At 40.2% G+C, this 17,539-nt stretch overlaps 1 non-coding gene across 1 annotated transcript; it reads right to left on the minus strand.

Annotated features, from left to right (window-relative positions):
• Nucleotides 1-1,010: 1,010 nt before the first annotated feature.
• LOC140530506 (U6 spliceosomal RNA) lies at nt 1,011-1,117 on the minus strand. The gene has a single exon (XR_011975944.1). It is a non-coding gene; the product is annotated as a U6 spliceosomal RNA (small nuclear RNA).
• Between the last annotated feature and the right edge of the window lie 16,422 nt (nt 1,118-17,539).

A 17,539-nucleotide genomic window follows, 5' to 3' on the forward strand; every position in this document is an offset into this window, starting at 1 on the left:
ACTATATCTAAAAGTACCTCCAAAACCATTTTGGTTATTCTCCGCTTTCATTATCAGCATCATATCATTCTGGTATTTAATCATTAGTGTTCCTACCTTTTGGTTTCTTCTCCATTACCTGACTTTGCTTTCATATTCTTCATTTGTCTTTTTAAATTGAAATTGATTGGTTTGTTTGCTATACATCCACACAGGTCTCTTTAGATAATGTTATCCTTTTCTCCCATCATGATTTCTCTTTTCTGTCCTAGTATTTGATGGTTAAACACTTCCCATCTCTCCTGGGTTGTTTTCTCCTATAGAATTTTATTCCAATGGGATCTTGCTGATCATCTCTACCTTTGAATGAGCGGAGAAGATCTCTACCTCTACCTCTCTACTTTCTGAACTCTGCTCAAGCCAGATCTAATCTATGCCAAATTTCTTCTTTTCACTTAGGCAGCTAGGTGGCACAGTAAAAAGAGTGACATTATGTCTTTCTGTCTCCAAGTTAGCACTCTGTAAAATGGGAATAATAATCTTTTGCTATTAGGAATATGGAATAAGCAATACCTTTCCATAGAAACATATTCTATTCATGGGCTCATCTCACTCGGTTTCACTTACACCTATGAAGTCTTAAGTTAGGATCCCTCATTCATCTAACTTTTTAAACCGTGATTTGTACATCTGTCTATAAACATCTGAGGCCAGGGATTTTATTACTAGCTCTTTACTGGACAAGTCCAGAGACATTTTGCTTCCTATGTTGTACCTACCATGTGTAGTAATAAGCTTGGTGGATATATACAGGCAGTTTTCACCCTCTTTTTATATTTTTATTTTTTTAAAGCCAAAGGAAACAAAGTTTATTAAAGATTCACCAAATTGGGTTGCCTCTTAAGGAGCCTAAGCATTTGTGACACTTGCATTCACAAACGGGCCAGATAGAATCCCAGCTAGACAGAGTCTGAGCTGGATTGCATCTGAGTGCCTTCATGGAGGCAAGATGGAACTTAAATACAGAAAAAAATAATATGGAACGCTTCACGAATTTGTGTGTCATCCTTGCGCAGGGGCCATGCTAATCTTCTCTGTATCATTCCAATTTTAGTATATGTGCTGCCGAAGCAAGCACTCACCCTCTTTTTAAGTTTAAATCCTTTTTGCTTATTTTTTCAAGATTCCAAGCAAAATGGTTCTTACCAGTCTTTGTTAGACATACTCCATCCCTAATCAGGAGCCTATCATCCCTACATTTCAAGATGTGACCCATAAATCCAAATCTCATTCTTAGACCCCACCTTCTTAATTAATTATTCACTTACCAAATTTAATTTTCTCTTCTGATGCCCCTACCTTTGATCAGAAGCTGAGGAAAATGTGTTTGGCCCCAAGGTCTTCAAAATTTTTAGCAGCACCTTCTAACTCACTTCTGGCAAAAAAAACTTCAGAAGGGGAAATAGACAACAGGATCATTTTATTACCATCATGTTAAATGAACTTCTTTTAAAACTATGTAACAGAAATTTAAAGATTCACGTATAATCTTCATTTCTGTTCTTTGTATATCGAAATCTTCACATTTGTTGATGATTTTCACAGTAAGAAAATTTAAAAAAAAATAGATTCTTTATCTATATCCAGAGAAAGAACTGATAAATAGAAGTGTGGAATAATTTTACATATATACCTATTTGTTTCTAATGGTAGACATCTCTAGGGTGGGGGGAAGGGAGAGAAGGGAAAAAAAGAAAAGAATTTAGATGATAATTTTGTTACATATTTGAAAGGAATAGTAAGACGTGCATAGTAGGTTTTCAGCTTCATGTAATAAAATCATCATTTTATTGTACAATGTCAGGGGTGGGGAACCTGCAGTTTCAAGGCCTCACATGGTCTTCTAGGTCCTCAGGTACAGCCCTTTGACTGAGTCCAAGTTTTACAGGACAAATTCTTTTATTAAGGGGATTTGTTCTGCGAAGTTTGGACTCAATCAAAGGGTAGTACTTGAGGATGCAGAGGGCCACATGTGGCCTTGAGGATGCAAGTTCCCCTCCCCTGTATTATGTTATGGAAATGCCTGCTTTATTCCATGAATCAAAAAATAAAATAAGAAAAATAGATTCCTTCTAGCACAGAGGATCTTCATCTTTCATCACCTTTATCTTGCCATGGACTTCTCTGGCAACCTGTTGAAATCAGGATAATGTTTTGTTGTCTACATTCTTGATTAAAGAAAATGCTAAATTTCAGTTAGAGGTTAGTGAAAACAAAGATTCCATTTGATTTTTCCGATCCTAGGTCACAGAACTCCTGAATGTATCCCTTGACCCCACTGGGTCCTCCAGATGAAGGACCTCTGTTCTAGCAGTATCATTTATACCCATTTCAATCACCAGAAGTGAGTAATAGTTGTCTGGTTTGAGAGTGTTTATAGAAGATTTCTCTCTCGCTTCTTGGACAAAGGCTATGGGAGGCAGCCACCCTTTCTCTTTTTTATCAAGTCAACAAATAACTGCCTCAGTTATCTTTGGACAGAGAGAACCAACCAATACACACCATCTCTTTTGACCCTTGCTAGATGTTTCCTCCTCTGGCAGCTGCCATGAATCCATTTCATCATTCCTGGGAAGACAAGCAGCTGCTTCTTCCTAAGAGAGGACAGGACTCACCTCTTCAGAAAAAGCCTCATGACTGTTATTAGCTCCAAGAGTTCAGTGTCTTTCTTCCCTTTTTCTTCAGCATATCCTTCCACCATCCAACATCTTGCCTCTTCAGGTCCTTTTTCTCCTTTATTTTTACATAGAAGTTCTTCTTTTGTTGTTGTTGTCATTGTTTTTTTAAAGAAATACTTTATTTTCCCTAGAAAGGTGTGGTTCTAGTAACTTTAAAGTCTCTCCTAGGAAAGAAAATGACCTACAACTTTAACATAGATAATGGTTACTTTACTGGAGCCAATACAAACACTGTACACTCTGTAAAGATCACCTAAAAATCCTTCTTGCTCTTCAAACCTACTAAAAGTGAAATAACATTGATCCAATCATTCTTGAGAACAATTTGGAACTATGCCCAAGGGGCTATAAAACTGGGCATGCCCTTTGATCCAGCAACTAGATCTGTATCCCAAAGAGATCATTAAAAAAGGGAAAATGACCCACATGTACAAAAATATTTATAGCAGCTCCTTTTGTGATGGCAAAGAATTAGAAATTGAGGGGATGTCCATCAGTTGGGGAATGGCTGAACAAGTTGTGGTATATGAATATAATGGAAAACTATTGTTCCATAAGAAATGGTGAGCTGGTGGACTTCAGAAAGACCTGGAAAGACTTACATGAACTGATGCTAAGTGAAATGAGCAGAACCAGGAGAACTTTGTACGCAGTAACAGCAACATTGTGCAATGACCAACTTTGATAGACTTACCTCTTCTCAGTAATACAATGATCTAAGACAACTCTAAAAGACTCATGATGGAAGATGCTATCCACACCCAGAAAAAGAACTATGGAGTCTGAATGCAGTTTAAAGCATGCTTTTTTCTCCTTTTTTGTTTTTCCTTTCTCACTTTTTTTCCCTTTTGTTCTGATTCTTCTTTTCACAACATGATTAACATGGGAATATGTTTAATCTGATTGTACCTGTACAGCTTATATCAGATTGTTTGCTTCTTGGGGAGGGGGGAGAGGAAGGAGGAAGAAAAAAGTCTGGAATTCAAAATCTGATAAAAGTGAATGTTGAAAACTATCTTTAATTGTAATTAGAAATAAAATACTATTAAGTAGGGAAAAAGTGAAATGACAAATAACCAAATATTCTCTACAGAAAAAAAAAAAACTACTCTAGAATCCTCCCAGAAACTCAGACCCAGAATAGCCCCATCTCTTTCACCTATTCTGTATCCCTCCTTGCAAAACAAAAATAAGTAGGACAGTTTCCAGTACACTAAAAAAAATCTTCCATAGTTTTGTCAATGATGCTTCCCAGGCATTCAAGAACTGTCCCAATTTCAAATACTTTGTCCCATTGTTCCTGTAAATGATCACAATGTCCTTGAAATCCCAATGTGGAAGCAAATAGAAACAGAATGAAGCAAGTCAGTAAAAATTACAGAAAATATACAGATATTGCAAAAAAAAAAAAATGAGGATCACCAAAATTGGAAAATCACAAACTGAAGAAACATTTACTGATATTGGACAGCACCTGTGGGCTGCCCATAGGTATTTGGCTTCGATTCTAATCCATGAAATCAGCCTATTAAGGAGGACTCTAGCAAGAATTTTGCCAGGAATGACTAAGAGAGAGATCCCCCTGTGATTGTTGTAGGACCATCTATTCCCTTTACCTTTATAGAGATGGACAGTGGAGACATCCTGGAACTCCTGGGGGATAACCTCCTCTTGCCATATATCTGAGAGCCAGTGTGACTTCAGAGAGGACCGAGGAACAGTCGATATGGTGTTTGCTGTCCAACAATTCCAAGAGAAATGCCAGGAGCAGAACAGAGGACTGTGCACAACGTTTGTGGATCTGACCAAGGCCTTTGACACTATTGGTCATGACGGCTTATGGAAAATTATGTCAAAGCTTGGTTGCCCAGAGAAGTTTATCAATATCGTATGTCAATTTCATGATGGCAGGTTTGTCCGGGTTCTGGATAATGGACAATGTTCTCGTGCCTTCCCAGTTACCAATGGAGTGAAACAGGGCTGTATGCTTGCTCCTATGCTTTTTAGCATGATGTTTTCAGCCATGTTGACAAATGCATTCGATGAGGATGAACATGGCATCAAGGTCAACTACCATACTGATGGTAAGTTCTTCAATTTGAAAAGGCTACAAGCCAAGACCAAAGTGGAAGGAATGTTGGTGCATGATTTTCTGTTTGCAGAGGATTGTGCATTCAATGCAGCCTGAGATGCAACAAAATATGGATCAATTCTCTGCTGCCTGTGCTAATTTTGGCCTAATAATTAACACCAAGAAAACACAGGTGCTCCATCAGCCACCACCACACCATCCATACATGGAACCATCAGTTACAACAAATGGATAAGTTTTGAATACTGTGGTTAAGTTCACTTACCTTGGTAGTGTACTTTCCAGGGATGTACACATTGACAATGAGGTTTATGTACACATTGCCAGAGCTAGCTCAGTGTTTGGGAGTCTCCAAAGAAAAGTTTGGGAGAGAAGAGGTATTAAACTGACTACCAAACTGAAGGTCTACAGAGCTGTTGTGCTGACCTCATTGTTATATGCTTGCGAAACATGGATGGTCTACCAGAGCCATGCCAGGAAACTGAATAGCTTCCATTTGAACTGTCTTAGGAAGATTCTGAGGATCACCTGGCATGATAAGGTACCAGACACTGAAGTCCTTGCTCAAGTTGAACTGCCAAGTATTCAAACTATGCTTCAGAGAGTGCAACTCTGATGGGTTGGCCATGTTGTCCAAATGCAAAATGTACACTTGCCAAAAAGATTATTTTATGGAGAACTCACATGGAGCAGGTGATCACATGGTGACCAGAAGGAGCAATACAAGGACACTCTCAAGGTCTATCTCAAGAACTTTGGATTTGACTATGCAACATGGGAGACACTGGCACAGGACCACTCAGCATAGCGTGCCCACATGGGAAAGGGTGCTGTGCTCTTTGAGCAAAGAAGAATTGAGACAGCACAAAGTAAAGGCAGAATGCGCAAATTTGGCATATCCACCTCAAATACTCACACTATCTGAGCCCAACCTGTGGTAGAGCATTCTTGGCTTGTATTGGTCTGATCAGCCACAGCAGACACACTGAACTTTCACTTTATCATGGTGATGTCATTTTGGTCCTCTTCGAAGACGAAGGACAACAACCAATCCATGAAATAAAGCCCAAATTATGCTGATTCATCCCCCTAAAATAAGAGTCCCCAACAAATCACTGGTTATCTAACCAGTCAATCACAAAACCTTAGGTGTTTGCTGCTACCATGCCTATTCCATTAGAGCCAACAGGTAGCAGCAACCACTGTGCATCAAAAGGTTTGGGGAAAATCCTGGATCTCTCTGCTCTTAGAGACTTCCACAGAGAGGAAAATTTGGTTGGTAGTCATACTCTGTCATCAGCTTGCACTTTCCACCCTGCTTTAAGTCATGACTCTACAAAAATCAATAGTAGCACAAGGTCAGGGCCTATGATGATTTTCCTTAGCTCATGGTCATTTTCTCCTTTCTCAGACTGCTTAATATTTTAAAAGTCAATAGAGAGTCTTATTCAAGCCAACAAAATAAAGCATCTCCTGAGTGCTCTATAACCCTCCCAGAAACTCAAGCTCAGAATGACTCTACATCCTCCACCTGTTCTCCTGACAAAATAAAATTAGATAGGATGCTTCTAGTAAACTAAAAATGTCTTCCATGATTGACAAACTAAAAGTCATTTGCCCTCAAGATGTTTACATTCTGCTGGAGCGGACTGATATTACTTAAATGGGAGATGATGTTGCTAATGCACTGCTCAAGAACAAATAGAAAGAACATGTCTGATTTCTTGACATCCAACCTAGCTTTTAAATCTGGAAATCCTTAGTAAATATGTCAACCATAGGAATGAAAGACAGGTAGGTGGAACAGTGGATAGAATGCTGGGCCTAGAGTGAGGGAGATTCATCTCCCTGAGCACAAATATGGCCTCAGACACTTACTAGTTGTGTGACCCTGGGCAAGTCACTTAACCATGTTTGCCTCAGTTTCCTCATTGTAAAATGAGCTGGAGAAGGAAATGGCAAACCACTCCAGTACCTTTGCCAAGAAAAACTTCAAATAGTATATGAAGAGTCAGGCATGACTGAACAACAGCAAAGGGAATGAAGAATTCATCTTACTACTATCTGGACCCTCTTAATGGATGGGAGGCTCTTCTATTCTAAAGTTCTCTTTTTACTCTGGTTTCCAAAGGCAGTCAAGGAAACTCTTTCCCAAGGACCTCTCTCCAAAGGGCAACACAGCAGAATGGATATGAAAAGCTGGTTTCGTATCCTACCATAGATACCTCCACTTCTTCATCTATAAAATGAAGGAGTTGAATTCAATGGCCTCTTCTACTTCTAAATCTACTAGATTTAGACCCTATTCAGACCCTATACCCAGGTCTGAAACAGCTTTGAGCCAATCCCCTGAAAACTTGTCTATTACAATTGGACAATAAAGTAACTGAAGCTTTGAATTCCACCTCTTTCATGGAACCTCTGTTCCTTCTTTTAAACAGAAAAGAGATGGAAATATCTGCCTCTCCCTAACAAAAGGACCCTGTCCTGTGAGGCACAACCCTACTGCCAACACTGAAAAACGTTATATAAGGCTAGGGCCCTGTTACACATAAACATTCTGAGGGCAGGAGCCACATATTTTCTGTATCCTGCCTAATAACAGGGGCTGTGTGAAATGATTCAAATTCATGGGAGCATTTTACTGTCTACCTATTCATAATTTTTCAAGGAGCTGAGTCATTTTGGTTGAATTTGATTCCATAATAATAAGCAACATGATGCATTTTGTTAGCTTTGCTCATCAGACCTCTGACTGGAAACAAAATGGCAGACAGTAAGTTTTCCAATGAGGAGTCTTCTGGGATTGTCAGCATGAGGCATGTCATTTGTAGAATCAGTAGTTTTATGTGGATTGGATTAAATCCCAATTCAGATGATTTGTTGCTTAAATTTTATTTTATTTTATTTTATTTTTAGAATCTTTTCTAGGTTAACATATACTGATATACTACTCCAACTCTTGGCATAGAGATGCTCCTGGACTCTCTAAGGCTATGCCAGCAAAGCCTAAACTGGAAAGGCTTCAAGTCCAGGTCCAGTAACAGATTGTCAATATCTTCCATCCAAGGACCAACACAACTAAATTTGAAGAGTCTCTTCAGCAGCCAATTGGCTACATGGTAATGCGTTTTTTGGTCACAATAATTCATAAAGACCATGTACTGAGGGGTAGAATGATTGTGATCTCCATAAATAAAGAGTGGGCAATAATGGAATCAAGAATCCTTCAATATATGGAAATATTTTTACACTCAGGAGATTATTCAGAGGGCCTGAGAGGCAGGCTTCTTGGAGTTTATCCCACTTGATTCACTCTGGGACCTAGAATTGTGAAAAGAGAAAAATAATTCAAGGGGAGAAAGGGGCTGGAGATGCCTGGATAAAAGGTACAATGGTAGCCACATGACAAGTTGTATTACTATGATAAGGCAGAAGGCTGTTTGAAAATAATCAGAAATTCTCTCAGGAAGCCCAATTATATTCTTATATTGTGAATCAAAATGCTGGTGCCAAAGGCCCGACCTATCATTCACATACCTTTTATCCTGTAATTAAACCAGATAAGCTGCTGGGCTAATTCTTTCCTGAATGATACCACCCTTTGAGCAAGACTGTACATCTGTAGAAGACTTCACTCTGATGATCTATTATACCAATATTTCACTGCAGTGAGCTGCCTCCTTAATGATTTACCCATAACACATCATCAGAATGAGACGCACTTATAATATATTACTCAATAAGTCCATGGTGGCCAGGAGAGAAAGTCAGGTTCACTGACAGAGGAAGTGCCCTGAAGTGGTAGATGTCAGCTCCTACGTAACACGCTGGGGTCTCTCCTCCTGTATAAATATATGTGTCTATTTACATGAGCCTCTCTCTGTCACCTGTCTCTGTCTCTCTCGGCCCCTGTTTGTCTGTCTCTGTCTGTCCATATCTCTACCTTTCAGTCTCTGTCTCTCAATATCTCTCTGTCTCTCTCCCCTGACCTGTAATGTCATTGGCATGGAGAGCTCCTTGGTGTGGAAACGCCTTTCAACAATGCAAATAGGCAATTAATACATAATTTAAAGTCTAAGAACCTGGAGTTACTAAGAGGATAGGTGGCTTATCTACACAGCTAAGATGTGTCAGAGGATTTGAACCCAAACCTTCCCCTCTGAAGCTGTCCCTCTAGCCACTATGCCAGCTGCTTCCATCTTTCAGTCCATCCTGAATAAAATATGATCTTGGCTACCTTATAGACTCTCAGATTTGAAGGGACATTCAAAAGGCCATCTACTCCCTAGCCTCCTTCCTGTCTTCATCTGAGCCATGCCAGACGGAGGTCAAGCTGTTCTGTTCTTTAAGATTTCTGGGAGAGATTCCATGGCCTCCTATAACAAGTCTGAGAATCTCTTTCTCAGATCCACAGCTGGCTCCATCTACAGTGGAGGTGGCTAATTATGTTCCGTCATTTTCAGAGCAGGCTGAAAGTTCTGCTCAAAATCACCTTCGCTTTGGACCTGCTCTGGTACTTGATTTTCACCACGTTTGAATTCAAGTCCTGTGATGCCAAAATGCACATGCATTACCTAGGTGGGGCATTGTGCCCTCATTAACAACTATTTCCCTAATAGCATCTATTCATTTCTCAAATCAGTTTGCTATTACACAAGACACTGAGGTTTAGTTCAGTTCTGAGCAATAATTTTTGAAAGGATGTTAATACCCTGGGCAGCCAAGGAGGGGAAGAGACTCAGAACTATTACGGTGCCTAGTACAATGCCTAGACCACAGTAGGAATCTAATAAATACTTTCTGATTGATTGGCTGATTGATTTCTTTTAAGCTCAAATTGGTCTTATCAGTCACAGTCAGACACACTGTATCTCAGCCCCAGCACAGTGATGTCATTTTGGTCCCTTGAAGAACAAAGGACTACAACCACCATAGACTGATTCCATCCATGGACCAAAGAACCAGGAATTTTCAACCTGTAGAAAATAATACTTAGGTAAGAGTCTGTAAAATGAGTAAATTGGAATAGTCTCTAAACTTTCTTCCAGCTGTAAACTCTGTGCTCCTAACATCCTATGACCTTGTGATGTGATGACTATCTTCAAGGTTCCAGAAGGTAGAACTAAGGACAATGAGTAGAAGTTAGAGAGAGGTAGGTTTTAATTCAGTATAAAGAAAAAAGTTCCTAACAATTAGATCATTGCAAGAAGCAGAGTTAGCTGGCTCTGGAGGTCATGTGTTCCACATCATTGAAGATCTTTGAAGCTAATGGAAGCTGGATGACGACTTGTCAAAAATTCCATGAACAGGATTAGTGATTCAGTGAAGGGTCCTGTGAGAACCCTTCCACCTCTAAGATCCTATGAGACTATTTCTCTGGACTTCACACCTTATCTGCCTAGAAGGGGTGCTTCCCCTCTTGTGTGTCAAGGACCCTTTCTGGCAGTCTATGAAACCCTTCTCTGAATCATGTTTTTAAATGCATACAATAAAACACATGGAACTGCAAAGACAATTAATTATATTGAAAGAAAGATGTAACTTTTTTCACATCCAAGTTCACAGACCTCCTAAGAATGCCGTATTTAGAACATCAATATATGCCAAATTCTCCTACTTAGCTAGGTTCCCGATTCTGGCCCCCTTTGACCAGCTCTATCTTCTTGCTATCAGTGCCCTACTGGGACAAAAAGGATACCAAAAGCTGACCAGCTGGCAACAAAGAACAACTTCCAAATTGGACTGGAAATCATTCCCCACCCCCACTCCACCAAGGAAATTCACCTGCTTTTTGAAAGCCCACCCTGGGGCTGAGCTATCCTGAGGGTTAAGTGAAAGCAAACTCATTTAACTCCCTAAACCTAGCCAGTTCCCAGACCAAGGTTTTTACATCCTATCCGGCCATCCACGTTAGGCATCCTGCCATCCGCACTGCCAACCACATACAAAAACTCCCTAATCCCAGCCTTCTACCTCTTGCTCTAGGAAGAGTAATGAAATTAACACTACGATTGCTTTTGGAAATAATACGACAATCTACTGCCCTGTGACTCCTTAAACCGAAACTCTCTTTCTTGGACATCTTTTCCCTATGTGTGCTGCCCTATTGGAAGATAAGCTTTCTTGAGGGCAGAGACAGTCTAGCTTTTGTATGTGAACCTCCATTAGTTAGTACAGTGCTTAATATATGGCAGGTACTTAATTTTTTTTCATTCATTTAAAGTCAGCTTCCCCAACTTGTGATTTGCATTACAATATTAATGTATTAATGTTCTAGCCTCAGCTGTGCACTACTCTTTCCCCCAAAAGCATCTATCTGTAAACCCCTCAGGTAATCAAGAAAACTGGGAGTCAAGGGTCCTGAATCAAACAGACTGAATGACCTCACATCAAATATCAGGGCATTAAGGGTCTTGATTTTCCTACTTTAAAAATGGAAACTCCACTAATCACGTTGGTTGACTGCGAGATTACCTCGTTAGGTAATTAGGACCTAATGCCTTAGGTCCTTTATCTGTAATTCAAGGGCAATAATATCTGCACTATTAATAACCTCACACACTTGTTGGGAAGCTAAAATGAGATAAAATATATAAAATGTTTTGCAAATGTTGAAGTGCTACATAAATGTCAGGGGGTAATGTTAGTGGTGGTGGTGGGCTATCATCATCATTATTAAATAGCCTTGAGTTTCCCATATAACAGGACTCCAGACTGGCACTCCATATATTGTCCCTGACATCCCACCATGTGTCTGGCTTTACCCCTAGATGGCTGGAAGCCTTTAGAATCTGTCTCTGTTAACACCAAAAATGAAAGATTTGGCAGTTCAGGAAGATGGTTCTTGGTGGGTAGCCAGGCATGAGAAATGTGATGACTTAGAGAAGGTCCTTTAGGAACTAGGAGGCTATGACTCCTGCTGGGGTGATGGAAAAGGGCCATTGCGTCTCGGCTGGTGGAAGGAAAGAGAAGCTGGGTGATAAAGCCCAAAAGCTGCCTGGCTTCCTTTTTAATATTCAAGAGATGACCTCAAGTATCCTCAGCTTTCAAGCTGAGAGCTCCGGGAGGGGATCTGAAGAACTGGTGCATCCTTTGGAAAAGTCTCAGATTCAATTGCGGGATCAGAACACTCAACTTTTCCACTCATCTACCCATATCCCGCTACCCTTCCCATGATTTCATAGTCCTCAGATATCTGGGCCAATTCTGCAATGACATCAATCGCCCCGTGGCATACTTGGCTCTTGATACTTTTAGGAGGGGCCCACCTTCCTACTCCCTCCAGCCTGGAGCAAAGAACAAGAGGCCACCCAGAAGGCACATAGTTTACATGGAACATTTGGAGACTAAGAGGCAGCCTAAAGTGGAGGAGCTGAGATGGAAGAGGGAGTAGAGCAAATTCTCTTGGACCTTCAGATCTCTGCCTCCAGGAGGGCCCCTTACTACCCTCACCCTGACCCCAGCTCCAAGTGTAGAGTCTCAGTGATACTGGGATCATGGATATAAAGCTGAAGGAGTTCTCAGAGACCAGCTAGTCCAAACCTCATTTTACAAATAAGGAAACTGAGACCCAGGGAAGCTGATTTGTCTAGGTTCATAGAAACAGTAATGACTGGGAGTGGGATTTGAACCCAGGTCTCTTGGATCTAGAGACAGTTCCCTTTCCACTATAGCACTTTCTTCTCCTCTTTTTCCTTTTCCTCTTCTCCCTCTCTTTCCTCCTTCTCCTCCTCCCTCCTCCTTTTCTTTTTTCTTTTCCTCTTTGTCCTCTTTTTCCTCCCACCAGAAGATTTAGAGCTGAAAGGACTGCTCCTCTCTGAATTTCACATGGAGCATATTCAAAGCATCATCCTTTGAAAGGATCCAGCTTTGAAGAAGATGGATCAAGGCAACTGCTGACCTCATCTGAGACCTTAGCAACAATGTCTTGAGGCTAAGGTCTTAAGCAGTGACCACATCTATGGTTTGTGGAAAAGGGAAGGAGAAATCATGAATGATAATAACTCACCTTTCTATAGAGATCTCAATTTTCCAAAGAACTTTTCTCACAACTACCCTGGGAAGTAGATAGGGCATGTGCTATTATTCCCTTTTCACAGATGAGGAAAGTGAGACCCAATGTACTAAAAGGTGTAGGTAGATTGCTGGCTAATTAGCTGGAAAAGGAAAAATCCCTATTATCTACTCTGTCCTTCTTTACCCTTCCCCAAGTCTACCCTGGGCAGCTAGTTGACACAGTGGAGCATGCATAGCCTAGAGTTAGGAAGACTCATCTTCCTGAATTCAAATCTGATCTCAGACACTTACTGGCTGTATGTTGCTGGACAAGTCACCTAACCTGGTTTACCTCGGTTTCCTCATCTGTAAAATGAGCTGGAGAAGGAAATAGTAAACCCCTCCAGCCTCTTTGCTAAGAAACCCTAAATGGGGTCACGAAGAGTCAGACAATGACTGACAAACAACTGAGCAGCAAGTCTACTCTAGTGTTGATCTCTCGCTTTGCCTCTTTCCCATCATGTTGTCCAGGTTAGTCACAGACGTAATAAGGATAAGAAACAGTAACCTGGACCAACTTCCAAGGGTTGGGCACATTGCTACTCCCTGTCCTGCCCTTCAAAAAGGACAGACTGTCAGTGACTTCACAGGTCCCTAGACGGAGGTCTCATTGTCCCCTATCCCACCTCCCTCCCACTCCCAACTCCGCCCCAGGACCTCTGATCCCTAACTTTTAGCCAAAACATGATGGTATAAGGGCACGCCCCAACCTCGACAGGTCTGGAATTCTGCAAGGCACCAGAGCTATAGCTGACCAGTGTGAGGACACAGCGCCATCTCGTGGTCTTCGTGGGCACCCACGCCCACAGTCTCTAGCCATGACATTAGCAAATAAATCCACACCTCATCATTACCCATCATCACAACCTGATGTTCGTTTGGAGAGAATGTACAACAGCAAGGGAAACACACACACACACACACACACACACACACACACACACACACACACACATACACACAGAGGCACACACAGGCACACTGGTTTGGGGTCAAGGATCCTAAATGCCACAATGACTATTAAACAATGTCCTGCCTGTGCCCAAACAGGAGGGAAGCAAGGATTGACTGTCTCTCTTTTTTCATCTAAGCTGCTAACCCAAAATAAAGCAGCTGTTGAAGCCCCTGACCTTTCTCTAGCTGTTGGAAGGGAAATGCTGGATAAATAATAGATAACTCACTGCTGGGTTGTACTTAGAACCATCTTTTAATTAAAATAGCTGAGCAACCAGAAGGTCATGAGGACTGACATTTGAGGTAGCAGTCCAGCAGAGGCATCACCCAACTGGAAGTCTGGTCTGGAAAATTAGACAACCCAACCCCTGAGCCCTACTACCAGATACATCCTCTCTGAATTGTGGGTGGGGTTTTGATTTTGTTTTTTGGGGGCAGACAGAATACTTGACTTCCTGTCTTTCAGTAACAGACAATCCAGAATACAGAATACGCATGTTGCTAGCCCTCCTACAGCAAACTTTCCACTCCTAGAGCCTACTGCAGGAGAGTAACTGCTTGTCTGACCGCAGCATCCCAGGGCAGGGCCTGCTTCAGTGCTGAGTTCCACCAATCAGGAGTAGACTTGCCACTTACCTTGCCAGTTCCCTGACAGTAATACTATCTACTTCCTATTTCTCCTCCAGGAGGCTAAGTGCCCTTTCTTGGTGAGCCAAGGTGACCTTCTACCAAGTAGCTCACTGATTCTGCACCCCTGCTTAGGCATTACTGGCCTCATCAACTACTGGATACAGGTTCATCCCTGTTTATGAACCCCAACAGAATCGATCTGGTATAGCTCTGCAGGAATGAAATTTATCTCAGGAATGGAGACAAAGAAATAGCCCTTTTGCCATCTTGGACAGTTCATCAGATCATTCCTCCAATTCTCTGTTTCTCTAGGAGGGGCACAGTGCCAACTTTTCACACTGTTAGTACCACACACAGTCATCTGTCTGAACTTATGGGTTGTCAACAAAGCTGCCAGATCACTTCCGAATCTAGTCTGCCACAGCTGAAAGCTGAGGAGGATATATGAGACAGGAAAACTATAGCCCACCATATTTTGGTTTCCAGACAACAGGAACAGGCTGCTGTGACATCTGTAAGGAAAATCCAATTCCCCATCTGACTGGAACTTTGTGGGGAAGAAGAAGACTGGTGTAGGATTGAAGGATTTGAGACTTTTTTTTTAATGACAAGCTGTCATTGAGAGAAGGGAGGGAGAAAAGGACATTATTTTACATAATTCAGGAAACCTTTAGGGACATGAATGGATCATAATTGCCAATGCCAACATTAGAGAACTTGGCATTATTCAGAACCAATTTTTTTTAATTATTTGGCCTGTTTATTTGGCAACTTCCATTCAAAGGCCAACTCGATGAACGAGAAAAATCTGTGTAATGACCTAGTGTATTGAGGACCAACATTTCCAAGAATTTTAGAATTCTCTTCCACATGGAAGAGAAGAGGTTAGATTTTTATTTTCTTCTCTGACTCACCTTCCTCATTCTGCCCTTTAAATGTGGGTGAAACCCAAGACTCAGTCCTCAATCTTCTACTTTTCTTTCTCTTCATACTCTCAGAAAACTCAACTATTTAAAAAACTAAACAATTAACTCTTGGCTAGTGATTTATTGTTTTGATTTATTAATCAAAAGAGGGAGTGAAGGTGAAACACCTTACAAACCTTTAAGCACTCATTATTATCAGTATCATCATCTTTGGCTTTCCCTTTCAGTTCAATGGAGTGTTTCTAAATGTTTACTATATTTTTGAGTGAATGTTTTGGGGAGGTCTTGGGGAGGTTGGGGTTAACCATATTTTAATTTTATCATTCATTTTTTTAAATTTTACATTCCAAATTCTCTCCCTCCTTCCAGCCCCTCTTGTATCCATTGGGAAGAGAAGAAATGTGATCCTCATCATACATGTGAAGCCATGGAAAACATTTCCATATTAGCCATGCTGCAAAAAAAAAAAAAAAAAAAAGGCAAGAAAAACAAAATGAAAACCAATATGCTTCAGTCTGCATTCAGAGTTCATCATTTCTCTCTCTGGAGGTAGATAGTATTTTTCATGAATCCTTTAGATCCAGCTTGGATCATTATATTGATCAAAGTAGCTAAGTCTTTCACTGTTGATCAACATTATAATATTGTTTTTGTATACAATGTTCTCCTGGTTCTGCTCACTTCACTTTGCATCAATTAATACAAGCTTTCTTGGGTTTTTCAAAAGCCACTCTTTCTTATAGCACAATAGTATTCCATCACAGTCCTATACCACAACCTATTCAGTCATTCTCCAATTCTTTGTCTCCACTAAAAGAGCTTATATAAATATTTTTGTCCACATGTGTCTTTTTTTTTCCTTTTTGTTTGATTTCTTTGGGAAATAGCCCTGGTAGCAGTATTGTAGGTTCAAAGGGTATGCACAGTTTTATAGCCCTTTGGGCATAGTTCCAAATTGTGACGTAGAATGATTGGACCAATTCACAATTCCACCACTGGTGCATTAGCGTATCTATTTTTTCCATATCCCCTCCAGCATTCGTCATTTTCTGATAGGTATGAAGTGGTACCTCAGTGTTGTTTTAATTTGTATGTCTCTAGTTATTAGTGATTTAGAGCATTTTTTCATATGACTATTGATAACTTTGGTTTCTTCTGCTGAAAACCATTTGTTCATACTTTGACCATTTGTCACTTAGGGAATGACTTATTTTTTATAAATTTGGTTCAGTTTCCTATATATTTGGGAAATGTGACTTTTGTCAGAGAAACTTGCTAACCATTTTTATTTGTGCAACAACTTTTAAATTTAAAGTTCTCAAAATTATCCATTTTACCTGCCCTCTCTATCTCATTTGGTTGTAATCTTTTCCTTTAGCCATAGAAGTGACAAGAAAAATGTTCCAGGCTCCCCTAATTTGCTTTTGACTTCCCTCTTTATGTCTAATTCATGTACCCATTTTGATATTATCTTAGTATAATGAGAGAAGTTGTTCTATGTCTAGTTTCTGCCCGGCTGCTTTCCAATTATCCTAGTTTTTGTTGGTGAGTAGTGGCTGAGAGCTGAGAGCTATTTATCACACACTAGATTACGATGAACATTTGCTATGGCATATTGTGTACCTAATCTCTTCCACTGTTCTACCACTCTACTTCTTAGGCAGTACCAGATTATTTTGATGATTACTGTTTTATAACATAGTTTGAAATCTGATACTGCTAGGTCACCTTCCTTTGTATCTTCCTTTTCATTGCTTCCCTTGAATGCTTGATCTTTTGTTGTTCTAGATGTTGTTATTTTTTCTAGATCTATAATTCTTTGTTAGTCTGTTTGGTATGGCACTAAATAAGTAAATTAATTTAGGTATAATTGTCATTTTTATTATGTTAGCTCAACCTACTCATGAGCAAATAATATTTCTCCAGTTGTTTAGATCTGTCTTTATTTGTGTGAAAAGTGTCTTGTAATTTTGTACAAGATTTTTAGCTGACTCTTTAGGGTTCTCTAAGTATAACAGTCTATTATCTACAAAGAGCAGTAGTTGTGGCCCCTCATTATCTATTCTTATTCCTGTAATTCCTTTTTCTTGTCTTACTGTTAGAGCTAGCATTTCTAGTATGATATTGAATAATGAGGATAATTGACATCTTTGCTTCACCCC

The sequence above is a fragment of the Notamacropus eugenii genome, chromosome 2, assembly GCF_028372415.1.
Source record: "Notamacropus eugenii isolate mMacEug1 chromosome 2, mMacEug1.pri_v2, whole genome shotgun sequence".
Classification (NCBI taxonomy): domain Eukaryota; kingdom Metazoa; phylum Chordata; class Mammalia; order Diprotodontia; family Macropodidae; genus Notamacropus; species Notamacropus eugenii.